This window comes from Gossypium hirsutum, chromosome D07 (genome assembly GCF_007990345.1).
Source record: "Gossypium hirsutum isolate 1008001.06 chromosome D07, Gossypium_hirsutum_v2.1, whole genome shotgun sequence".
Lineage (NCBI taxonomy): Eukaryota > Viridiplantae > Streptophyta > Magnoliopsida > Malvales > Malvaceae > Gossypium > Gossypium hirsutum.
Genome location: NC_053443.1, coordinates 28,652,155 through 28,662,518, shown reverse-complemented (window position 1 = coordinate 28,662,518; position 10,364 = coordinate 28,652,155). Strand labels below are relative to the sequence as shown.

Below are 10,364 nucleotides of genomic sequence, written 5' to 3'. Positions count from 1 at the left end.
ACTACATTTAAAAGCTAATGAATTAAAATCAATAAGATACACATATATGCACATATATGAAAGTATACATACAAAAAATATATACCTATACATGTATGAAAATTTGAAACAAATAAAAAATAGTGTTTAAAAAAATACCACATAAATTAATAGTATCTGAATAAATCTTAAAGAAAACCAAAATACATAAAACAATATATGTATTAATTTGGACAAATCATATGTAAAATGATAACCTTAGTATAAATTATAATATATATATATCCATATATACGAGAGGTTGAAATAAACAAAATATATAATAAAATGTGGTTTAAAAATCAATAATAAAAGAATTTTAAATAAGTAAAAAGTATATGACAATGAGTTTTAAATGGCAAATGTAGGTTGATTTGGAGCCATTAGTATAGGATAAAAAATTTTAATAATTTAATATATAAAATAATACACGAAACGACTTAACTCAATAATTTTTAAAGAAAATCGAAACAACATGTAAAAGTTTAAAATGATATATAAGGTAAATAAAAAAACATTAAAGATAAACAGAGAAGAAGGAAACAAATTAAACTAACTCACATGCATATGCTAAATAAGAAAAATATGAAAAATAGTACTTAATTTAAAACATTGGACAATAAGCAGTCAGATAAATTAATAAATAAAGTTTAAAAGAATAAAACAAAAATATTAAACAGATTAATAAATCATAAAATAATTAATCGAAGGACCACATCGAAATCAAAACTAAACTACAAGAAAAAAACAGAAATAAAACAAAATGGAGAGCCCGAGTGTGATGCGCGAATGACATGGGGGCCAAGTGGGAAATATTCCCTATTCCCAAAACGCAGCACCCTTAGCATGGACCAGAGCAACATCGAGTCAAACATATGGAACCAAATTAAAAAATAAAGAAGGACCGGATTGAAACCACGAAACAAAACAGAGGGACCAGTGGCGCAAATAGGCCATTGAAGTGAAACGCGCGGATCCTTCCCTCGGGTCGGGTCACCGCGCGGGTCACAGGCCTTTAAACGGCGCCGTTTTAAATCCGGTGGTCAAAACTAAAACAAAAACTAAAAAAAAACCTAACCTAACATTTTACCTCTTTTAAAAAAAACTAAAAGCTCTCTCTCCCTCTCGGCGCCGCTCGACAGTTCATCGCCTCATTCAGAGGCTCTCCAAACCACGCCCCAGACTCCGATGACAACGGAGAAGGAGCAACAGGTCCGGTCGAGAGGTAAGCCTTCCTTCTTACTGCTTTTATTTTCTTTAGTAAACACACAAAAGAAAAAAGAAAAAAAAACTGCGTAGAAGAACAAAAAGGAGAGGGTGAATCCAGAAATCACCTTTTTTTGTGTTTTTGTATTCTGATTGCAAAAAAAGATAAAGGTTACAACCTATTCCTGTCTTTTATAGTCTCTATTTACAAGATATAATGACAAAATCAAAAATATCACCCCGTTTTGTCCCTTTTCATTTTCTCTCTCTGCTCATTTTTGTATGTTGTTGGAGTCTGCTGCGTTGTTGGTTTGTGAGTCTTTTGCAGGTACGGAGTGCAGGGTCTGGGGCGTGGCATGTACGGATGGGCGCGGCCGCGTGCGAGTGGTGCTACGTGCGTAGGGAGTGGCTCGCGGAAGGCGGCGGCTGAAGACCCCAAAAACCCTAGGGTTTCTGCTAGTTTCAATTCTGGGCTAGGGGTATCGGGCCACTGTAATTGGGCCTCTTGGTTTAGGCCAGTTGGGCTATCAGGTGTTTAGACTAGAATTTGGGCTTGTACTGGGCCACTTATTTTTTGGTAAACTGACTGGGTCAATTGTAAATGGATTGTTTTTTGGACTGAATTTATTTATTATTTTCTTTGTTTTTGATTTGATTTCCTTTTTTTATTCAGAATGGGCCCCGGGCAAATTGGGCCTATTACATTAATATTTTTATTTTAACAATAACCAATTAAATTAGTAAAACTTTAAATTTACCAATCAAGCAAAACTTCATTTTAATGTATTTTATACATTTCTATTTTCACATGCACAATTTATAATAATGTTATTACTTGAGTTGGTATTACAAGTCAACTCAACGCTAACTCATAATGGATGAGAAAACTAAGATAAATAGTGTATTTAATACTATTTATCTGATGTATTTATGTCTTCAAATTTCACACACATTACATATGTGTTCTTATTATGATTATTATTAATTTCACACTTAATTATTTATTGTATGTTATTTTTGAAAACACTTATTTTTACATTTTTAATTCATATAAAAGGCTTTCCCAAGTAAATATTTCAGTTCAGAATTTTGGGATATAAAGTTTGGGTTAGGAAGAGAAGAAAAGGATATTGGTGCGCGTATAATTTTCATGGTTTTATGTAATTGGAGAATGTATTTTGATATTATCTTACTAACACTATTACCGCACGTTGCCTAATTTGATTATATATTATTTACCTGAATTTTAATTTAGTGTAATAATATACGTGAAACTTTAATTGCAGTTCAATTATATATTTAAAACTTTAATTTTGATTTAATCATACACATTTAAATAAATACATCAGTTTATTTTTATATTTTAGATAAATATAATTATTTATGTATGTAATATGTAAATATAAAATGACATTATATCAACAATTGTGTTAATAATTTATAAGAATTGGACCAAATCAAAATTTTATGTATAAAATTACACAAAATCAAAGTTCATGTATACAACTGCACGTTCAACCATAGTTCATGCATAGTTTTGATATTTATCCCTATATTAAATTTTTTTTGTAAGAAAATAACAATAAATTTTAATAATTCAGTACAAATTAACTAATCAAAAATAAATTTAGAGGAGAATTTACATATGAGTTAGACACAATGAGACTTGGACTTTGACCTTCAAAATTTCAATACCAACTTTTGCTTGTATATACCAATTCTATTAGTCTATTTGTACAAAAAATTATATGTTGATGTAATTTATAATTCTTTATTTTTTTATAGCAATAATTTATATTTAGATTGTTTAAGATAATTTTAATAATAAAATTTTGGTTTATTAGTAAATTGGCCCATAAATTACATCATGATTTTCAAATTCGTATGCAAAGTATTTTTTCGTTAGAACTATTAATTTTGTCTCATTTTATAAAGAAAATGTATGTTTAATAATAATGTGCCATTATTACGTTTTTATTGGCTGGTATTATTTTTAAATAAGTTGAGTATAATTTCTAATACAAAAACCTTTTAAATCAATCTGGATATAATTTAATGGTAAATGTAAGTAACTATGAAATTTTATTTTATTTGTTATTAAGCTCATAACATATTTTATAGCAATGCTAATATATATTATACAATGCTTGAAAAATGAAAGTAATATTTTATTGGTGTAATTAAGGCATCCGTCATATTCGTTTTATGATTTATGAAAACTAACCATTTTAAGGTTTTTGGTTACCTCTCTCAATAAAACAAGTGTTGAATTATTAAGATATTAAATTTTACTTTCTCAACTCATAACAATGATGGTAGAAAATTTGTTGTCCCAAAGCAAATCCATTAGTTTGTAGTTGAGAAATACAAAAATAAAATTGAGATATCATGTTAATCCATCCACTCAAGCAGTACAGATTATTGAACTACAAAAACATGCCCGCCTTCCTCACTGCTCAACTATTATTTCATTACTTCATATATTCTTCTTTTATTATTATTATTATTATTTTGAGGAAAAAATGAACAAAAACATGTAATCTCTTATTGTATTACCAAAGCTCACAGCAGCATAATCCTATAATTATATATGTGAAAAATAAAACAACATGCCGAAATCCAACAACCTAACCCACTTTCTTGTTTCTTGTTACGAGGATTATGGAACTCAAATTTCAAATATAATAAACATCCTTTTTATTATTTTTTCTTTTTTTGTTAAACTAAAGTATGTTATTTTTTTTGGTAAAATTGGACAAAAATGTCGTTTTTATTTTAATATTAGAGAAGAAGATTTTTTTTTTTTTTAATTTAGAAGAACACAGGTAACAAAAGCGAATCTTATTAGATACGTTTTTACTGATGTGGCAAGTAGAGGGAAAAGCACGTCCCATACGTTGCCCTCCCTCTTTGCCACATAAGAAACCACATTCTTAATAAATTTCTGAAAATATTTATCTCGTCTTTTCCATGACGTAATTTTATTTTATTTTTTTAAATGAAACTAATGAGAGAATACGAAGTTGGCCAGAATATAGAAAAAGTATTTCCTTACAACACTCATTCTAAAATAATATAGCTAAACAATGAAAAATTATTTAATTTAATCTCTTTATGTAAATATTAATATTAAATTATATGAGACGGAGAAGAAAAAATTATATATATAATTAAACCCAACCCAAAGAATCTTACATTTTCCAACTTCCCCATTCATCCATTTTAACACTTATCTTAAAAATGTAGTTTCAGCTATTATATATTAAAATGATAATTTTTTAACAGAGTTAGTATTGATTAACTCGTGACCCCAATTTAGTCAAAATAATAGGAATTTATAAAAACCTCTTGAGGTTTGATAAAAGATCCACAATAGAGTTTGATAAAAAAATCTACCTATTTATTAAATCAATTTTAAATAAAATGACGACTTTATCTTTTATTAATTATTATTCAACTTATTTTTGTTATCTTCCATCTTTATATTCAGTTTTCAATTAAAATAATTAAAATTTTATTATTTTTAAATTAATGTATTTTTTAAAATATATGTAATTTTTTTTCGGGAAGTTTCAATTCATGCATGGTTTACATGGAGTGAGACTGAAACATGAGATCTTAAAATTTTTAAGACCTTTACCTTGTCATTAAGCTAAGACTTCATTGCTCATACATTTAATTTTTAAAGAACTGTTATAAATTATAATTATAATTTTTTTTTTGTTTTTTCTTCTACTTTTTTTAATAATTTTTTATACAAATACATGTTAGATATTTAAATTTAAATTTAATTATAATATTAACTTTGAGGTAAAATTTTTATTTATATTTTTACTTTTATATTTGAATCAATTTCTTTTCCACTAAAACATTCTAGATAATAATAATTAATTAATTTCACGTAAACTAATTTAATGATTAAATATAAATTTAAAATATTTAATTTTAATTGATGTAACACCCCTTACCCGTATCCAACACCGGAATAGGGTACGAGGCATTACCAGAACACATACACTTGTAAATGTATTTAACCGAGTTATAAAATTTCATCTAAATTGAAAACTTCAAAATTATTAACATGATTTTATAAATTTTCACAATATATCCTCAAAATATTATAATCTTAATAAATATGGCCTATGAGACCCGATACATACTCATGCAAGTCAATGTTTCATTTCCATTTCATTCAATTTGCAATTTCTCATGCTCATAATTTAAATCATATCACTAGCAATTTTCCATTTAATTCACGTACAATTCAATGCCACTAAGTTTAACACTAATACGTAATTACCATTTAATTTAATGTTTATTGACTATACCATTCATTAACACATTTATGAAATTCTCAATTCAATAACTTATTCTATTTCATATCTAAACCTTACAACATTAGTTTTTCAGTAATTATTTCACATTCATTTCAATTTCCCATTCCATTTTAATAATTTATCCATCATCAATTTATATCATTAATCTTTCAATAAACATTTAATAAAAATAAACTTGTTTCAACAACAGTAATAATAATAACATCTTTCAATTCGATTCGCTCAGTTATAATCAATTTTACACTTATAATCTTTTAACACTCAATTTATACATTAAATCCATAAATATTTTTCAATAGCTTATATTCAATTAAATTCAAATATTATTTCACTATTTCAAATTATTTCATTTTCACTTCTCATTTTTACATCATTTTATATTATCAAAATCTATTTCATAAAATTTATCATTATCTGACATTAAATCACACACATACTTTTCATTACAATTATCACTACTAATAAACAATTCAATCTTTTAATATTATCAACTAATTATATATAACTATCATTCTTATTTCTTTATTTCAAATTTCACTTTTCACATATGTCTTATCATTCAGATTTAGTTTTATCAGTAACTTTATTTCATTTGCCCCTATTAACTTGACTCGGACTCGACGGATACACGGATTCCAACCAAACACACCAGTATACAGTAATCAGTAACGGTAGCAGTAACAGTATTCAACACACAAAGTGCTGAATCTGTAACGGTAGCGGTAACAGTATTCGACACACAAAGTGCCGAGTCGGTAACAGTAACAGTAACAGTATTCGACACACAAAGTGCCGGGTCGGTAACAGTAACAGTAACAGTATTCGACACACAAAGTGCCGAATTAGTAACAGTAACAGTAGTCGGCACATAAGTGCCTAATCAGTAAGCCGACAAATACCCCGTACTCTTCCATATCCTATGGCATGCCAACTATATCCGACTAGCCCGACTAGTTAATAGGGTATTTAATTCACTTTCCAGTATAAATTTCCATCTTAGTTCACTATCAATTATAATTTCTTATTTCAATCAGTTTCACAGTATTGCAGTAATTTATTATTTCAGTATTTTCACAGTTCAATGTAGTATACATAACAATATTCAGTATTCCGTAATTCAGTTCAGTATCAGTCTCAGATATCAATTTCCACTTTCTCAGTTTCAATTCCAATAAAATCCATATCAATCACCAATTTCAATATTCCAGTTTAATTCAATAATTCAATTCAAACCATTTCAATTTCTATTCAATAATCACATTTCAATGCATAACTTATAAATTTAACGTGACATAATTCAGCCACTACTTGGCCAAAGCCTAAGCATGTATACCAAATATGCTAGCCAAATACACATATAACATAAGCATTATAAGTATGGATGAGCACAACATTTATTAATGTGCCACATTTACCAACAGATGTTAATTCATAAACCATTCATGACATTACTTCATGCCCAATCATATACCAAATATACTATTCACACGTACTATGAAACTTTATTTTCACACATGAGCTTAAACCATGTCCAATAATGCGCAAATATAAGCATCATTTCTATTTTATCGTTTATCAATTATAATCAAGCATATGACCAATTATACACAAATCATTCATATATTTCCCAATTTTCCTCCTCCTCCTCTCCATTCCACATCCTTAATGTGTATAATGCACTTAAACATCATTAACTATAATTTTCACTATTCACTCACATGTATATTCAAAGCTGTTTATCTGAGTCAGAGTCACTAAATTATTTTTATCCGGAGCTACAGAGCTCCAAATTAAGATCCGTAAATTTTTCCCGAAACTAGATTCACATATCTTCTTACCGTAGAAATTTCAGAATTTTTGGTTTAGCAACATAGTACAGTTTATTCTTTAAATTTTCCCATATTTCGCTGTCTGACAGTTCCGACTGCTCTTCACTAAAAATTAATTGTCTCACTGTACAGAATTCGGATGATGTTTCCGTTTATTTCTTATGAAAATAGACTCATTAAGGATTCTAACCATATAAATTATAACTCATAATAATTTTTTTCCAATTTTTAATGATTTTCCAAAGTCAGAACAGGGGAACCCGAATTCATTCTAACCTTGTCTCACAAAATCCATTATATCTCATGATTTACAATTTCATTGCCTACTCCGTTTCTTTTATAAGAAACTAGACTCAATAAGCTTTAATTTCATATTTTATTCATCCTCTAATTCAATCTATACAATTTTTGGTGATTTTTCAAAGTTATACTACTGCTGCTGTCCAAAACTGTTTTAGTGCAAAATGTTGATTTCCATTTTGCCCCAAATTTCACAGTTTATACAATTCAGTCCTTTCTCAATTAACCCCTCAATTGATCTAATTCTCTCAATTAATACTTTACCTAGACATTATAAGTTATTTCACAACTATTGAAATTCAGAATTTTCACATATAGCTCTAACTTCAAACTCTTTTACTATTAGGTCCCAAACATTCACTTTCTATTCAATTCTTTCAATAAAATCAGCATATGAACAATTTAAAGCTCTAATTTCATGTTAAATCATCATATACTTCCAGCACATATTCATATCAACTTTCAACTTCTTTCATAAAATCAAAAACTAATGAATTCAACAAGTGGGCCTAGTTGTAAAAGTCATAAAAATACAAAAATTTCAAGAAATGATCAAGAATTGAACTTGCTTGCAGTAAAAATATGAAGAACCAGCTTGAAGAAACCCTTCCATGGTGTTTTAGCTGATGAGAATGCAGAAAAATGAAGAGAAATCTAGATAATTCCACTTTGGTCCTAACTTTATTAAGTAAATTTTGCAATATTCCAAATTTGCCCTTAATTCTCCTGATTTTCGGCCTTTGCCGTCCAGCCCAAATAGACCTTGGGTCTATTTACCTTTTAAGCCCTCTTCCTTTTATCATTTAAGCTATATAATCATTTCCTATAATTTTGCATTTGTTACAATTTAGTACTTTTTGTTCAATTAATTATCAGAACTTTAAAATTTCTTGACGAAACTTTAATACTAACTTTTTAACACTCCATAAATATTTATAAAAATATTTATGGCTCGGTTTAAAATCTCTGAGGTCTCAATCATCGTTTTTTATTCTAATTATTTTAATATTTATTTCTAGTGCACTATTCACTATTTCAAAATTTTTCCTAACTTCACATTTAACTTATACTCACTAAATTAATAATATTTTCTACTCATTTGTCGAATTTAGTGATCTCGAATCACCATTCCGACACCTTTGAAAATTCAGGCCATTACATTTTTTTTTCCTCGTCGAATTTGTGGTCCCGAAACCACTGTTCCGACTAGACCCAAAATCGGGCTGTTACAATTGAAGTTAAATATAATTTTTTATGAAAGAAATCACTTATATTTAATTCTATACAACTTCAATATATAATTAAAACTTTCACTATTTTTTATTTTAAACAAATTAAATAGAAAATATATAGATGAATAAGAAAAATATAATTGCTTTTTTTATTTAAAGGTACCCATGCATGCACATATATTTTTTTTTAGCAATCTTCTTTTTGACACAATACTTAAAACTATCCATAGTCCTTCTCAAACTCATAAACAGGGAGATAATACATTTTAACGTCTGCACTGATAACAATACCATACGAGTCGAGTGAAGACTCAATAAAAGATACGAAATGAAATTGTTATGAATGGCATATGGTGGATTATTGCTTCCTTCCATTTCAGCTTCACCACCCAAAAGATGACAATGGCAATTCCATTTCACACCTTTAAACCTTCTTTTTCCTTTTAATATTTACACATATGTCGTACTCTTAATAAAACAAATGCAAATATTTAAGTTGTTATCTCATTTATGTTAATATAAAATAAAATTTATTTAACCATTATTTGATTAAAACATATTATTAGTCTTTTTATTTTCACAAATTTCAAATTTTAATTTTTTTACTTAAAAATTAAAAATTTAAATTTAAATCTCAAGTTTCGTGCAACAGATTTTATTATTATTATTAGGTTTTATGGAAAAAGTTGGCGACGACATCATGGTGCAAGTGTGCGTCAAGTCGTCATCAGCTGGGGAAGTGGACTGATGTGTAAACATATTAAATATATATTGAAACCTTTTATTAGATAATAAAATTAAAAGGCCATGTGTAATTATAATTGTAATATGCGCACAATTAAGTCTATAAAATAAAATTAATTTACGAAAAGAGAAAAAAAAAGATTATAAAATTAAAATGCCTTGGTTGTCAGGACCACACATGATGAATTTTACCAATAAATAATGGCTGATTTAATCTATTCTAGCAACATAATTCTAATTTTATATATTTTAAATATATGTATGATTTGATTAATAATTTATAAAAATTAAAATTTTTGTGTCCAATAGTTTAGAATTTAGAAGCGCATGGGGCCCAATAACTAGATTCCAAGAAAGGAAGAAACGGTTTGAATTGGATACGGTGTAAATTAATAGAACGTTAGATGAATTGTTCGTGAATCGTTCTTATAATATTTGTTTATTAAGTTAAATAAATATGTTTAAACAAAAATTTTATGTTCATTTCATAAACGAACGTATATAAACAGAGGTGTATTTGGTTCGTTTATGCTCACGAATAAACCCCTTTATTCGCTCATTTATATATTAATGATATTTTCTTATAAAAATATTAAAATAATATCTCCCTCTATTTTTATATTTGAATTTCAACTCATTAATTTAGGAAATATATGATAATTTGACAAAACAAGTTCCGTGCAGTGTGCTCTAAATAT

The 10,364-nt window shown here is 27.5% G+C and overlaps 1 long non-coding RNA gene across 1 annotated transcript; it reads left to right on the top strand.

Annotated features, from left to right (window-relative positions):
* The first annotated feature begins 672 nt into the window (after positions 1-672).
* Positions 673-1,847, top strand: LOC121219039 (uncharacterized). The gene is made up of 2 exons (XR_005915557.1): positions 673-1,243; positions 1,553-1,847. It is a non-coding gene; the product is annotated as an uncharacterized lncRNA (long non-coding RNA).
* The last annotated feature ends 8,517 nt before the right edge of the window (positions 1,848-10,364 follow it).